Genomic DNA, 16279 nt, shown 5'->3' with positions numbered 1-16279 from the left:
TATAACCCCTATGCATTTCAAAAGTTCTGTTAGAGACCACAAACATTGCATTTTGTTTAAACAGTCAGAAGCAAAACAGCCAAACATGTGTTTCAACTTCACAGCAACCATGGGAGACCTTAAATATTTCTTCTCCTCAACTGTGTCCAAACTCCATAGGAGCCCTTTCTGCCTGGGCAGCTGATCTTTATACTGTGCAGATGAGCTGTAATTCCAAAAGCTCTACAGGCCCCACCTGGAGGTTGGCTACCCCTGGGTTGGAGATATTCCTGGAGGTTTGGAGGAGGGCCTTAAAATCGTACAATGCCTCAGAGTCCGGCCTCCAAAGTAGCCATTTTTGCCTGCAGAGCTGATCATTATAATCTAGAGATGAGCAGCGATCTAGAGAGGATGGTGGAGGCTCACAGACTGTGGTTAAGGTGGAGTGGTTGTGGGTGTGTCTCTCCTGGGCTATGAGCTTTGGCCAGCCCTTACCAGCAACTGTTTGTATTTTGGGGTGCAGAGAGACAGACAGACCAATATAAATCCTGCGAATCTGGAGATTTCAGAAAGATCTAAATATAGAATATTTACAGCCTGAAAATGTAAATAGTGAACAAGTAAATGGCTGGAGAGACATGGGAACTAAAGTGATTTTTTTTTCAAGCTTGGCCTGGTAAATAAAAACTCCTATGAATTCAAAGACATAAGTGGCCCAGAATTTCAAGTGTAGTTAGCTTTACAGGAAAGTAGACAGTGAGACTTTGGAGGAAACTAGGTGATCCACTTTTATTAGGTAACGACAACAGGGACTGCAGTTTCCAGCAGTAGGCCTCAGGCTTCAGAAGGGCAGACAAGCAACCAAGTGGATTCTGGGGCCACATGCATTCCTTTTGAAGGGATGCATGTGAGGGGAGAGAGCTTTCCCTTCAGCCTAGAGATGAGCTGTATTTCCAGGGTATTCTCGGACCCCACCTGGAGGCTGGCATCTCTAAACCTTAGGGTAGCGATCCCCAACCTGTGGGCCGCGGACCACATGTGGTCTTTCGACTAATTGGAGGTGGGCCCCGAAGGATGCCTTCTCCCCCCCCCCCAGCCCTTTACTTCATCCCCCCCAGCCCTTTACAACACACTTCATTGTTGTGGCGTGTCTGTATCTTAGTTTGAAGGCATGTTTAAACATTACCATAGCGATCAGAGAGCGTTAGGGCAGTGGTTGAGAGTAGAGGAGTAAACTACCCCCCCCACCAGGCCTCAGTAAAAGGCGTTGAGTGGTCCCCGGTGAGTGGTCCCCGGTGATAAAAAGGTTGGGGACCACTGCCTTAGGGGGATACAATGCTACACAGTCACCCCTCCAAAGTAGGCATTTTTGCCTGCAGAGCTGGTCTGTATAGTCTGGAAATGAGCAGCAATTCCAGGCCCCATCTGGAGGTTGGCTGTCCCTGGTCTGAACATAGCTACCTAGCTCCTCCTGACCTATTTTAGGTCAAGAAAACACTGCATAGAAGGTAAGGTTGCCAGATTAGTGTAGATTCATCTTCTGGAATTCCACCCTACCTAGGTGTGCATAAACCTGACTAAGGTCAAGACTGCTGTACACAAAGGGACCTCCTCTTAGGGTTGCCATCTTCCAAGTGAGGCTCTCTACTCTACCACCCTCACGGAGAATCTGCTATGGGGAGAGGAAGGGAAGGCGATTGGAAACTGCTTTGAGACACCTGAAGCCTGCTGGGTCACTGCGGCCCATTCCCAGTTCTCTCAGACCTCTCACAGCCCCACATCTCTTACAGGTTTTCGATTGTTGGGAGACGAAGGGAAAAGGTATTTGTAAACCACTTTGAGACTCCTTTGGGTAGTAAACAGCAGGGTACAAAAATCCAGCTCTTCTTCTTCTAAGGAGCAACCATGAAAGAAGCATTTGGGCACATAACATTTTATCAACAGTAAAAAAATATGGAGACAGAAGGAGCAGGGTAGACACCTGTGTACTTGACTACTCAATGTGTATTTGGGCAGGGAGAGAAGAAGGGAAATGATGATGAATGCAGAACCGGAAGGAATTGGTTGCCATGTAAATTCCCCCTAAGAAGAGTATCCAGTCTGATTTCTCCTTCACATATCTGAAGACATGGCTCTGGAAAACTCATCTGTAACAACTATGCCACAATTCCCAGAGGTCAGTCCTCTCCCATAGAGTCACAGATAACAGAATCATAGAGTTGGAAGGGGCCATACAGGCCATCTAGGCCAACCCCCGGCTCAACGCAGGATCAGCCCTAAGCATCCTAAAGCATCCAAGAAAAGTGTGTATCCAACCTTTGCTTGAAGACTGCCATTGAGGAGGAGCTCACCACTTCCTTAGGCAGCCTATTCCACTGCTGAACTACTCTGACTGTGAATTTTTTCCCCTGATATCTAGCCTATATCATTGTACTTGTAGTTTAAACCCATTACTGCGTGTCCTCTCCTCTGCAGCCAACAGAAACAGCATCCTGCCCTCCTCCAAGTGACAACCTTTCAAATACTTAAAGAGGGCCATCATATCCCCTTCTCAACCTCCTTTTCTCCAGGCTGGATATTCCCAAGTCCCTCAACCTTTCTTCATAGGGCTTGGTCCCTTAGCCCCAGATCATCCTCGTCACTCTCCTCTGTACCCTTTCAATTTTATCTACGTACTTCTTGAAGTGAGGCCTCCAGAACTGCACACAGTACTCCTGGTGTGGTCTGACCAGTGCTGTATACAATGGGACTATGACATCTTGTGATTTTGATGTGATGCCCCTGTTGATACAGCCCAAAATGGCATTTGCCTTTTTTACCGCTGCATCACACTGCCTGCTCATGTTTAGCTTACAATCCACAAGTACCCCAAGGTCTCATTCACACACAGTGTTACCTAAAAGCGTATCCCCCATCCAGTAGGCATGCTTTTCATTTTTCTGACCCAGATGTAGAACTTTACACTTAACTTTATTAAACTGCATCTTGTTCTCATTTGCCCATTTTTCAATTGTGTTCAGATCTCGTTGAACTCTGTCTCTATCTTCTGGAGTATTTGCCAGTCCTTCCAATTTGGTGTAATCTGCAAACTTGATGAGTAGTCCCTCCACCCCCTCATCTAGATCATTAATAAATACATTAAAAAGTACCGGACCAAGCACCAAGCCCTGAGGTACCCCGCTACTCACCTCCCTCCAGTCTGATGAAACATCATTGACAACAACTCTTTGAGTGCGGTTCTCTAACCAATTCCCTATCCACCTAACTATCTGAAAATCCAGATTGCAGTCCTTCAATTTATCCATCAGAACATCATGGGGAACCCTTATCAAAATCCAAGTAAATGACATCAACTGAATTTCCATGATCCAGCAAACCAGTTACTTGGTTAAAAAAGGAAGCCAACTTGGTCTGACAGTTTCCCTGGTCATCCTTCCTCCCCTTTTTGAAAATCGGAATAACGCTTGCTCTCTTCCAGTCCTCCGGGACATCTCCAGTCCTTAAAGAGGTCCTGAAGATGATGGACAAAGATTTTGTAAGTTCTCCGGAAAGTTCTTTGAGCACTCTCGGGTGCATTTCATCCGGCCTAGGGGATCTGAACTCATCCAGTGCAGCTAAATGCCTCTCGACAACCTCTCTGTCCTTGTCAACCTGCCACCCAGACACTATCTCTACTGCCATCTCTTTGTTGTTGTTGTTAGGTACGAAGTCGTGTCCGACCCATCGCGATCCCATGGACAATGATCCTCCAGGCCTTCCTGTCCTCTCCCATTCCCCGGAGTCCATTTCTAGATGTGCCTAAACCCTTTGACCTGTGGGAAAAGACAGATATAAAATAGGCGCTGAGCCTTTCAGCTTTCCCTGCATCCTGTTAGAGGGCCTGTAGCATCCTTTACTTTACGTACTCATACTCAACATTCCACACCACAGGTTCTTGACACCCATATCTCCACACCCATGCCCTCATTTGTCTCCATGCCACCACAATCTTACACACAACACACACATTCAACCCCATGCCCTTACAGACTGGACAACTCCTCCCCTTCCTCTTCCCACTACCAAGCTCTAGCACCTGTTGTATTCCTGGATACAACGGGCTTTGCCTCTAGTTCAAAAATAAATCTAGTCTATAACAGTAGCCTCTTCAGATGTTCAGTTATGCTCCTGTTATGCATAGTTGCTATATTTTCTGAACAGGAAAAACTGCATATTTTGGTATCGATCAGACAACATGGTGACCGTATATTGCGCTTAGTGTGTGCTTCCGGTACATGTGGGTACCAGCCTGCTGGGATACATGAGTGTCTGAAATCAAATTGTAATCTAATCACATCATTCCAGGATTTTCCTGACAGGCACAGGTCTACTCTTAAAGTCCACTTCTACTGAGTAGAAGTAGAAATCCAGGTCAGGTTAATTTGAGACAAATCTAAAGCTAGGCTCATTTCTGGCTTATCTCTAAATCAACCTAGCCTCTTAACAGTTTTGACAGATTATATTACTTCACTCATACAGGAAGGAGGTTCTTTTTTATATGACCGACCCTAAAATTAATTGCACTGAATGACAGCAATATAGTATATTCATATTTGTGCATTAGCATAGAAATGCCAATATGCTTGTTTCCCTTATGAAATCCTCTGGGATATCAAAAGCACATAAATCAGCATCCGAATGCTCCAGTAAAGTAAATATTTCAGTCAAGACCAGCTCAGGTCTCAGTGGAACATGGACAAGACAAGGCAAAAATAAGCAGAGGAATCAGCACCAAATAGTATGAGCTCAATGTGAAGGCTGGCTCTGTGGTTTAAGCAGGAAGCTCAGACTATTGTCTTAAACCAAATGGGAGTTTAAATAGCTCTTTAGAGATGTGTGTTTCCTGCCCTGCCTCCTTGGAATTAAGGAGCCACAAGCTGTGATGGAAATAAGCTCTTTGAGGAGGCTAGGGACTCAGGACTCAGCATGGTGGTGGTGGTGGAAGACATTCCAGAGCTACAAAATTGTTCTTGAGCTACCTTATTGGAGACCAAAGAAAAAAAGTGAAGTAGGCTCTTTAGTAGCAGGTAGAAGAAACATCTCTGTCACTTGCTACTTTTCCTAGTGAGACCTTGCTAGATTTGAGTTCAGTAGCACCTTAGAGACAGGCAAGAGTTTCAGGGAATATGGTTTCAAGAATTTGAGGATATAAGCTTTCAAGGGGGAAAATGACCAATAAACAGACAGTAAGGCACCAGGTTACCAACCTTCAGGTGAAACCTAAAGTTCTCTTAGAAATACTACTGATTTTCAGGCTACACAGATCAGCTCTATAGCATCACACCCCTAATTGCCCCTCTCTCTGAATTCTGTTCTCCCCAAACACCATCCTTCCCTATCCTTTCCTCTTCACCTCTTTGATAATTGGGGGAGGGATGGGATTTTTAGTCGTCATGTTAGTAGATTGATATTTTAATGGGAATTTTAATGGGGTTAGTTGTTGTGACCCGCCTCAAGCCTGTCAGGAGAGGCGGGAAATAAATATAATAAATATAATAAATATAATAAATATAATAATAATAATAATAATAATAATAATAATAATAATAATAATAATAATCCCCAAGAATTTCCTAAGATGTAGTTGGCAACTACAGGATGAAAGAAGGTCAAAGCACTCCAGGTATATGATTCCTTTTCTGCAAAGAGAAAGTGAAGATATGTTCCAATCTGTTAAGTGGAAGATATAGCAGAATTCCACACTACTACTACTGGGGGAGGGGGGAATGTTTTTTTTCCAGATCCAGGCGTAAACATTTACTAATTTATTATATTGTCTCCCAAACTACTTCGTCACCATCTTTTATACAGACCAAAGTGCCTTGTGGAATGTCTTTTTTTTCTACTGATGAGGTCATTTTTATGAAAGCAAGAAAAGCTGTAGGTGATAAAGAAACACTGTGTAAAAAGATCTCAGTGCTAGCTCCTGACAGGGTTCTCAAAAGTCCAATAAAGTACAAGCTATCATCAGTGTCATTTTTGCTAACAACAGTTCACAAATGTTCTTGCCTGATTTATCTCCTTAGATTCAGAACAATTAACAAAGCACAAGTTGTAAATGCATAAAAACGGAGACAGCAATCAGTCAGTAAAATAAAAACACAGCCTGATCTGCCAAAATAGTTTAGCCCTCAAGGACTGCCTTCTAAAAAAATAACCTTTTCTGTGTGTTCCTTAATACAGAAAGTGATAGCAAGGCACCCTCTGTACCCAATCCTAGTAATCTATTCCAAGGGACTGGAGCTATACACAGATAGCCTGCTATCAGGCACCTGCTCCAGCAAAAAGTAAGATAACAAACAGCTGCTCATCTCTGAACTTTCAGAGGCAGAAGATAGGCAGAAGAACTGCCGAACTGCAGTAAATGAAACCCAATCTTCTTGCATGGGGGTACTCTGAAAAACACTGGGACCTCATCCTTGACCCACAAGCTTGGTTTTTGAGGCATTCAACACAACACCAGTTGACACCATCTACTTCTGACTCTCTCTAATTTTCTTTTATATTGACATCAAGAATAGGTAAATGGATTGACCGATATTTAAGAAGTGGCTGACAAAAATGACTCAAGATAATAAAACCAGTAAAACTATAACTTAGTAAACAGCAACAGTGCAATTAACACTGAGGGCAATACAAACAAATAACACTAATCCATATACTACATCCCAAGTCTTCCTCTGAGCTGCAGATATCTAAATCTGTGGATCAGGGCCGTACTTACCCCAATTACATTTTTCTTAAAATTGGAAAGGGGGAATTAAAGGGGGAAGAAGAAGGTAGGTTGTGTTGGAGGGGAACATAAAGAAGCGGGGTTGGCTTAGGGGGAGAGAAAGAAGAAGGGGAGAAAGAGAAGGGCCAACTGAGAAGGGGGGAATAAAGGAGAAAGGATGGTGTAAGAGAGGAGCAGGTGACACGCGAGGGTAAGAAGAGAAGCGAAAGAGAAAGGGGGTAAGAGGATTTCTAGAGAAGGATTGAGGTACAAAGAGGAGAAAACTTACATAGAAAAGGTCAGGGGTAAAGAGGGTGAGAAAGGTTGACAGGTAGGGTTTGGGAGCAGAAAGACAAAAGACGGAAATTTGACTAAAGGGGGGAGAGGAAAGAAAGCAAACAAGTAGGAATGCCCAAGTCCCCCTGCATCAAAAGCTAGAAATATCAGCATGATCCCACATAATTCAAGGTCAAAGGTTTCTACAAGTTTCTTACAGATCCCCACTTGTTATCAGTAAAGACCTGAGTGTGTTTTTATTTTAAATCACTCACCAACCACAATTCCACTGAACAGAAATCTACCAAGCAGATAAATAGAAGGATTTCAACATATAATGGTCATCTCTAAGGAAGTCCTGCCCAACAACCCCAATTGGCACTCTCAAAGAGAAGGATGCACAAAGCAAGGTCTCTGACAACAATCTGTACATCTGGTCAGGTGATCTTTTTTTTTTTTTTGCAAAAATTTGTATCTTGCCTTTCTGCCCTTACAAAGGCCATCAATGCAGCTAACAATTTAAAACATACATGATAAAATCACATTTAAAACTATTAAAATCAACCACACTCAAACACCCTTCATTAAAACAAATTAAAATGCAGAGTTGAAATATATACAACACATAAAAGCAGCAATTAAAACATTGGTTAGGAAGGCGGGTTCATTGAGTGAATGACAAAACAAAAAGTCTTCACCCACTGGTGGAAGATGGCAACTAAAGGGGACGAACTGTTATTCCCGAGGAGAAAATTCCAAAGCTTTGGTGCCATGACTGAGAAGGCCCTTTCCCAGGTTAACATTCTCAGAAGGCAGAGGCAGATAAAGCAAGGCCTCTGAAGATCACTGCAGTGGGCCAGCAGGTTTGTAAGGGAGTAGACTGTCCTTCATCCTAAACCTTCATGAACAACCTTCATGGCGGGTAAAGTGGTCTCTGGTGTATACGTTGTTGTTGTTGTTGTTATTATTATAAAAAAATATGCCACAATAAATATGTCTAGGTTTTTAAGGACAAGAATTGTCTTACATGGATAAATTGTAAAGAAGTAAATTAAATGTAACATTGAAACAGGAGGGCCACTAAATAAAGCAGATTTTATCAGACTCCAGCAGACAACATTACTGTAAGTCCAGGCCAAACAACTGGCCTAATTCCACAACTCCCTTTCATTGCAGTGGAATTTTATCCCTTTCTATTCACACATTGGAAAAGGTACTCCCAAATAAGTTTTATAACTTTATACAGTCTTGCTAACATAAATATTTGGATCACCTTATACTGCTACCGCAATTATCAGCATCAAAAGCTAGAATTGACATGATCTGCATGATCCCACGTGACTTGAGGTTATATTACCCACCATGAAATGGAGCCAGATTATGGAGAAATAGTTTTCAATATCAACCATATCACCATTCAAACATAAGAATTAGACTTTGTGGGAACCAAGGGCCAGCAATGAATAACTACTATACTATTAGATTAGGAATCTGGGAGAAGCAAGTTTCAGTCATCACTATGCCATGGAAGCTTTGCAGATCCCTGGGCCAGACATACACTCATGGCCTAAAATAACTCACATGGTGGTTGTGAGGATACAAGGGAGGACAACTGAGCTTTGCAAACTGCTTTAGGTTCTCGTTGAGGATGAAGGCAGGACATAAATGAAGGAGACAAACACTTTCATCATAGCAATTTGAACAGCTGTTTCAACTTCAACTCTGTCCCGGATTAAGATTTTAGCCCAGGCCAGCCAGTCTGTTTACTGTATTAATGCCAGCCCAGGAAAACTCTGAGGGCTTTCCCAGATTTTCATTTCAGCGCAGGCTACACAGGAAAGGGTATTTGTGGTGAACTATGCCTTTTCAGCAATGACGGTTCCGTTGCAGCACTTCCAGCTCAACTCTAAAGCTATGTTTAGACATGAGTTAAACTGGGAGCTGGGTGCAGGAAAAAGCAACCACACTGCTGAGCTGTTCCACTATTTGCTAAACACTACACAGATCTCACCAATGCATATTTGCATCAGCATCATGTACAACTTCATTTTTGTTCAACAAAAATTGAGTCTAATAGCACCTTTAAGACCAACAAAGATTTATTCAAGGTATGAGCTTTCAAGAACATGCACTCTTCCTCAGACTAAAAATCTTTGTTGGTCTTAAAAGTGCTATTGGACTCAAATTTTTGTTGAATTACTTCAGACCAACATGGCTACCCAATTGAATTCATTTTTGTTGGTTGTCTGAAACAAGAAAATTGGTTTCTTGATACTTAAAAAACTCCCTTTCAGTCCTGTAACAGAATAGGCAGCATGAGCCAAATAATGATTTAGATTTGCTTCCTTCTGAACGTTGCTTTTTTTGTTCATTATTCTATGTATTACAAGAAAAAGCCATTTATAAAGACGATGCTTATAAAAACAACAGAAGAAAGGTAGAATATTGCCTAATCTTGTCAGAACTGTTTCTGCACTAGGGATATTATTTGGATTTGCATTTTTAAAGCATCGAGTTTTTCATCCATTTCCACACTGAAATTCGCTTTCTTGAGCACAGACCCAAATTGCCCCCTTACTTGCCCCACAGCAAAGGAATCCTCAGAAATCCAGTTTTCTCTTTTTGAAGCAGGGGTCTATTTCAGGGCTGTTCAGTGCAGAAATGTGTGCATTTTTTTTTCAGCATGTGCCATTTTGAGTGTTTGGGCATGCCCGTTACCTTGTCGCTGTTCTCCCCCCCCCCCCGTTCCTTTCCTCCTCCTCTCATGGGAAAGGTGCCCTAGTGCTCCCCTTTTCCATACACTCCGAGTCCCTTTCCCATCCCAATAGTGTCCATTCATTCTAAATCCCACTCCCCCTAAGATGCTTAAAAAAAGGTTATTGTGTTATAACACTGCAGCATTGTAACAAACAAGCATGTTTTTTTTTGTCCCTGGTGGATTGGAGAAGGTAGGTGTGGATTTCCCCAGCCACCCTTCCCCATCCAAGCCGAAACCTGTCTTCTGAATAACAGGCTGAGACATTACATAGAAATCCATGCACACCTTCACCCATCCGAACCCATGCAGCCTTAGGTAGCATTGGTGAAGGTTTGCTAATGGGGTGGCTGTCAGCTCACATCGGGGGGGGGGGGAGGAACAGAGGTCCTCTCGCTTAGCTCAGTTCAGGGAGGGGAAGCAAGAGGACCTGACAGCCACTCTGAGCAGCATCGGTGAACCTTCCGTGGTGCTCCATGAAGCTGCACTAGCTTAGATGGGGAACGCACACATGGATTTCTTTGTGCCACTTTGCCCCATTCTTCAGAAGCTGGCTTTTGGCTCAGATGGGGGAAGGGTGGCTGGGGAAGTCCATGCCTGCTTTCTCCAATCCTCCAGGGACAAAAAAAGAGAGAGAGAGATGTCTTGCTTGTTACAACACCACAGCGTTGTAACATGATAACTTTGGGTTTTAAAAAAATACCTTGGGGGTAAGGGGGCAATTGAGGTAACAATTCTGAAAAGAAAGGGCACAATAAGAAGAAAAGTGCAAGGAGGGATCATTTTATTTTTAAAATCCTTTTGAAATGAAGGGATCAAAGCATTATGGGAAGCTGCCGCCTTCCAACCTCAATGCAGAAAACATATAGTGGTTTACAGCCTGGAAAATAAGGGGAGGAAAGCTTAAATGTGGAAAGCAGAGTGCCAATTCCCATCATCCAATTGAAGTCCAAAGTGCGGCTAAAATTAAGTATGTCTCCTAAGGTGGAAATGGTACAGATCTCAGAAGCTATACAGGTTGGTATTTGGAAAGGAGACCACCAAAGAATATGCAGCAGAGAAAACCAATGGCAAACCACAGCTGGTCTCACTGACCTTGAGAACCCCTTGCTGAGGTTGCCATAAGTAAGCTGTAACTTAACAACACCCCCCCACACACACACACAAACACACACACAGCATGGTTTGTGAGGACTGACATCATATTCCAATTAAGCTACCAATTCAAAAATTATCATTTGAACAGATCAGATACTAAAGCAATGACTGCTTTTTTTTAGCGATACTATTTCAGGCTAGCTGGATCTATGCTGTTTTGGCTTTAAAAAATAATAAGGGAAAATAGGTTCATTTCAGAAAGCATCCTTTTAAAGAGATGTGTCGAAAGTGGCTTTATGATTCTGGTTTTATATTGTTTTCTGAAATGTGAGCAATGATTTTGGCAGTCAAAATGACAATCCATTTGCTATGTTAAAAATGCAGGCTTCAGCATGAGTGCAAACTATGCAACCTGTGTGCTTTGCAAAATAAGAGTATATATCGTTTCCTACCAATGATTTTGGTGCTTACTACATGCTTTTCCTTTCTCATCTTAGCAACAGTCGCAGTGCAGCCACTCAGCATCTGCTTCCTCCCTGCCAGAGCATCACAGACTGAGGTTACTATCGTGCATTGACCGACAGTAACCGAGCGTGTATGAGAGAGAGCTGGCTCATGCGGCACCTCCACTGCAGCGCACCTGCTATGATAAGGACAGGCTTTTTCTGATTCCTCTAACTAGGATTAGCAAATAATTTAGAGCAAATCCTATTTCCAATCATTTGCATCTTTAAATGATGCAGGGAATGAAGTGTGCAAGAACCCACACACAATAAAATGCATGCTTGTTTAAGTGAAAGTGTCAGAATGGATTTGTAACAGTATCTCAAAAAATAAGAGAGAAACCTAGTACATTTAAAGCAGGTTTTGTCACTCAACAACAATGAGAGCAGTGTTCTGTGAAAGCTACTTTCCCCATCTGCCTTTAAATGTACAGTTAAGATCTGAAATCATTTAGTTAAAAACCAGGAGTCTAATCTTTCCTGAAGGCATAATCTCAAACACTGATGTTTGAAAGATTGAACAGTCGTGTTCCAAAATATGAAAGAGAAGTTATTTAAACTAGTCTTTTAAAAAACAATTTGGATAAATGATCTTTCCTTTTCAATATCCTGGAAACATTAGAATATTTCAATCACATGAAATGCCATCATAGTGGCTGATGTAGTGAGAGAGCAATGATATTGGGTGCATTACACCAGGAATATTTCCAAAGACTATGGGACTTAGGCAAGAGTGCAGATTCTCATTGCAGTGGAACTTGCGCAGCCAACATCCTCGTGGATTCTGTCAGAAACATTTCACAGAAGATCCAGACTCACACATTACTCTTTTCAGATGAATACCTAATTTTTATTGTATTGGAAGCATTTGCATCATTTAGGTACACACATTATGGAAAACACATGTTGGGTCTGGGGTCCTCACCCTGCGTCCTGTGGGCATCAGCAACACATGAGTTACTGGCCTTCCTGGATTCCCATGCACACAAAACCCGAATAAGATAATGACTGTGAGATGTAGGGAGAAAAGGCTTCACCCTTCCCCATGTGAAATGACTTAGAATTAAAAGAGATTTGGGTCTTTATCCATGTATACTTGCATGCAACATGGGTATTCACTGCTACTGGAAGCCAAGACTCACTATGAGGATGGCACAGTCCCATCCATTTTAGTCATGTAAAGCAGGGGTAGTCAACCTTTGGTCCTCCAGATGTCAATGGACTACAATTCCCATGAGCCCCTGCCAGCGGTTGGGAATTGTAGTCCATGAACATCTAGAGGACCACTGGTTGACTACCCCTGATGTAAAGGACAAACATACATGAAAATCATGTTTATTTGCTTACTTGCTTGGTAATCCAGAATTGGGCACATGATCCATTTTCTTTTCATCTGTTGAAATTCTTGTGTCTAGCACTGTACCATTCATAAAGTTAATTAACTATGCATGTAACCAGAGGAAACAGTTTCACAAGCTGATTATAGTGATTTTTTGCATCCTACCCCCAACCCCCCAAAAAGGGGGAACTGATGATTCAAAGGCAGAATTTTCAGTATTGACACGCAGCTCAAAAACAGGCAGGCCAAATAAAAATATTGCATATCAGTATGACTTGAGATGTATGAATCACACAATCAGAATATCAGTTTGTACAACTCAAGATATTTCCCCTGTGGAAATGTAATTACTTCATTAAAATATGTGACACCAGCCTCAAGAGTTACATTTTTTACTCTAGGGTAATTTCCTCTGCGGAAGCACTTGCTGCTGGGAATCTCATATAAGTCCTACTTCCCTTTCATGGAGAACATGTTACAAGGAGAAAATATGATTTCAACAATAAATTCTCCTGTAGTATTAATCTAGACCAGTGACTGTCAGATACTTTACCATTCTTGCTGTCAACGTTTTCTATTCCATGTTTGCCAAGTCCAAGCAAAACTCTTATTATTTAGTAGGAATAGTAGATGGTAGTGATATGTGAAAAGCACTACAGCTATAAGTAACAAAAATGTGGTGTAGTGGTTAAAGTGTCACACTAGACTCTGGGATACCCCAGGCTGAAACCCCTCTGTTGCCCTGGAAGCTTGCTGGGCAACCTTGGCCCAGTCACACACTCTTGACCTAAACTGCCTCACAGAGTTGCTGTGAGGATAACATGGATGAGAAGAGAACAATGTACATTTTTGGAGGGGCCCATTGGGAAGAACTGTGGGATATAAATAAAAAGGTAAAAGGTAAAGGTATCCCCTGTGCAAGCACCGGATCATGTCTGACCCTTGGGGTGACGCCCTCTAGCGTTTTCATGGCAGACTCAATATGGGGTGGTTTGCCAGTGCCTTCCCCAATCATTACCGTTTACCCCCCCAGCAAGCTGGGTACTCATTTTACCGACCTCGGAAGGATGGAAGGCTGAGTCAACCTTGAGCCGGCTGCCGGGATCGAACTCCCAACCTCATGGGCAGACAGCTTCAGACAGCATGTTGCTGCCTTACCACTCTGCACCACAAGAGGCTCTTGGGATATAAATAGAGTGAATAAATTTTTTAAAAATTAAATGAGTGCTGTATTTCCACATGTTGTCAGGTTTCAAGCAACACAAGCAATATTCTGCCCAGTCCAAGCAAAACTCTTAATGCAAACCATATCATCATAGTATACACATAACAGGTTATGAAGAAAATTAGCTTATTTCTGAAATTGTATAAATGGACCTCATAGCTGACAACATTACATCTCACAGGGTTGTTGTGAGGATAAACCAGAGGAGATAAAATAAGCCTCTTAGGGTGCCATTTGGGGGGGGAAATGTGACACATGAATCAAGCAAATAACTCATTTTTCTAGATTTCCCCCTGGGCAAAACAAGACAACTCAGTTGGGTTATACGACTAGCTATTGCTGTCAAACATCCACAGTTTAGCTTGTTTGTTCCAGATTCTTTAGTGGACCTCTTTTTGAGTAACAGCCCCTTGGCCTATGGTTGTGAGCTTGACATCTGACTACTATGAAGTGGTCTATTGTATAGACTTGGTCTAAAGTAGCAAGCTCAGTGGGAACCTATGTTATCAGAATAGTAATGATTCTTAGGGATTGCAGATAATGCCTCAATTTGTCCTTAGAAGGAGATTCAGAATAAACACTGGGCTTGGAGGAGATGGTTCCCCCACCGGCTGAAATAAAGGAGCACAGCTGCATCTCCATTTCAAGAAAGATTCTGGAAGTGGCAGAGAGAGAAGTACCCAGATGCAACTGGAAGTTGGTAAAAGCACTTCAGACTTCTTTGGGAACTGATAAGAAGCAGCCAAGCAGGCCTGTGGATATCCCTATTTGTGCTACATGTGCTTAGGGCACCTAATCCTCTTGGTATGGCAGAAGGCCTTCTCCCAGTAACCTCATTTGTCCACTACCATTCAGAGTGGTGACAAAGTTTCTTAACAAAGTGCAACATCCAGGGCCATTCCGCACTCGTTCAAAATTGCACAATGGTTGCAAATTGAAATCGCTACTGTTTTGCTGTTATGCACAACGTCGTTGACAATCTGCAACACTCCTGAAACCATTGTAGCGCTTCCAGGGAAATCCCAAAAATGTGGATTCACCCTCCGGAAAGTGCTACACTCTTGCAACCAATCTGCAACACTAGCAGGAAAGTTCTGTGCGTTACCATTGTTGCGGTTTCTGCAAAGTCCCTTCCCCCTAGCTCTCTCCTCTGATCTTCCGGTGAAGCGATCGCCATTTTTTTTTCTCGGAGCGAGCGGAGATCAACACACCGGCGAGCCTTCCTTTACCCAGCGAGGCTTCCCTGGCTGCAGTCCCTCCCCAGAGCTGTTTTAAGTCACCAATCACCAAGCAACACACATCCCCATTTGCTGGTTTATTTTCCCTTTATTTTTCATTCTATTTTCGACCCCAAATCACGCCCATGCAGGGGGGGGGGGGAGTATTTTTTTTTCACTCGGGGCAACGATGAAACGGCAGCTCAAACACCACCTGTTAGCTAGATAGGTCTCTCCCTTGCAATGAATCAACACAGATTCGTTGCAACGTGTATGTGTGTGTGTTTTTTTTAAACCTTCCTTAAAGGGAAAGAGGCTTTTTGGGAGCATGATAACGGCCGCCCATTGGCTGCTTGACAGCCAGGTGCGGGACAAAGCTTGGCAATATCGCTTCCTGGCTAGCGATTTTTGCCGAGACCGGAAACCTGTGGGAAACAATAGAAGCGCAACTGGATTCCACTACAAAGCCAGGTATGCATAACGACAAATTCGTTTTTTCGTTCCGCAACCAATTTGCTACATAGATCCTTGTGCGGAATGGCCCCCAGTTCTGGCGATTCCTACATCAATCCCAAATTTTCCCCAAAAGTGACACCATGACGTACCTACCATCACTCACTACCCCTTTCCTCACTTCCAGCCTTCCAAACTCAGCCTTGCTCCAAAGTATTCCAACATGGATATGGTCTACTTGTGGATCTTTCCAGAGATGCTTGGTCATAAGAACCATTCTTTTCCTTCAGCAGGTTCGCACTTGGAAGGAATATCTACATTAATTTAGTCCATAAAGTATCTAAGGTTCATTTCCAAGTTATTTAGAGGTCACAAGTTGAGTAATTAATTATTTCGTCCATTTGTAGTACACTTTCAAAAACAGGTTAACTAATATATTAAGATCTCCATTTAGTCTATAGTAGCATATCAAACCATTCAGAACTGACCCATCTTCTTATTCTTGAGCTGCCCAGTATGGTTCCATGAATTTGGGGTAAGGTCACAAAGATAGTGCTCCAACCAACCCCATTTATATGCAATATATAATGAGCAAAAAAATATAGTGCCAAAGAACAAACTGGATCCCTAAAGTAGGTCCTATTACATGTTGCAACCAAATCATACTTTAAAGTTTTACAACA

The 16279-nt window shown here is 42.6% G+C and overlaps 1 protein-coding gene across 2 annotated transcripts in view; it reads right to left on the bottom strand.

Annotated features, from left to right (window-relative positions):
* ABCG1 (ATP binding cassette subfamily G member 1) overlaps positions 1-16279 on the bottom strand; it is a 58762-nt gene that overhangs the window by 38786 nt on the left and 3697 nt on the right. The window lies entirely within an intron of this gene.

The sequence above is a fragment of the Paroedura picta genome, chromosome 6, assembly GCF_049243985.1.
Source record: "Paroedura picta isolate Pp20150507F chromosome 6, Ppicta_v3.0, whole genome shotgun sequence".
Taxonomy (NCBI): domain Eukaryota; kingdom Metazoa; phylum Chordata; class Lepidosauria; order Squamata; family Gekkonidae; genus Paroedura; species Paroedura picta.
The sequence above is the reverse complement of the archived record's forward strand: the minus strand, read 5'-3'. Positions and strand labels throughout refer to the sequence as shown.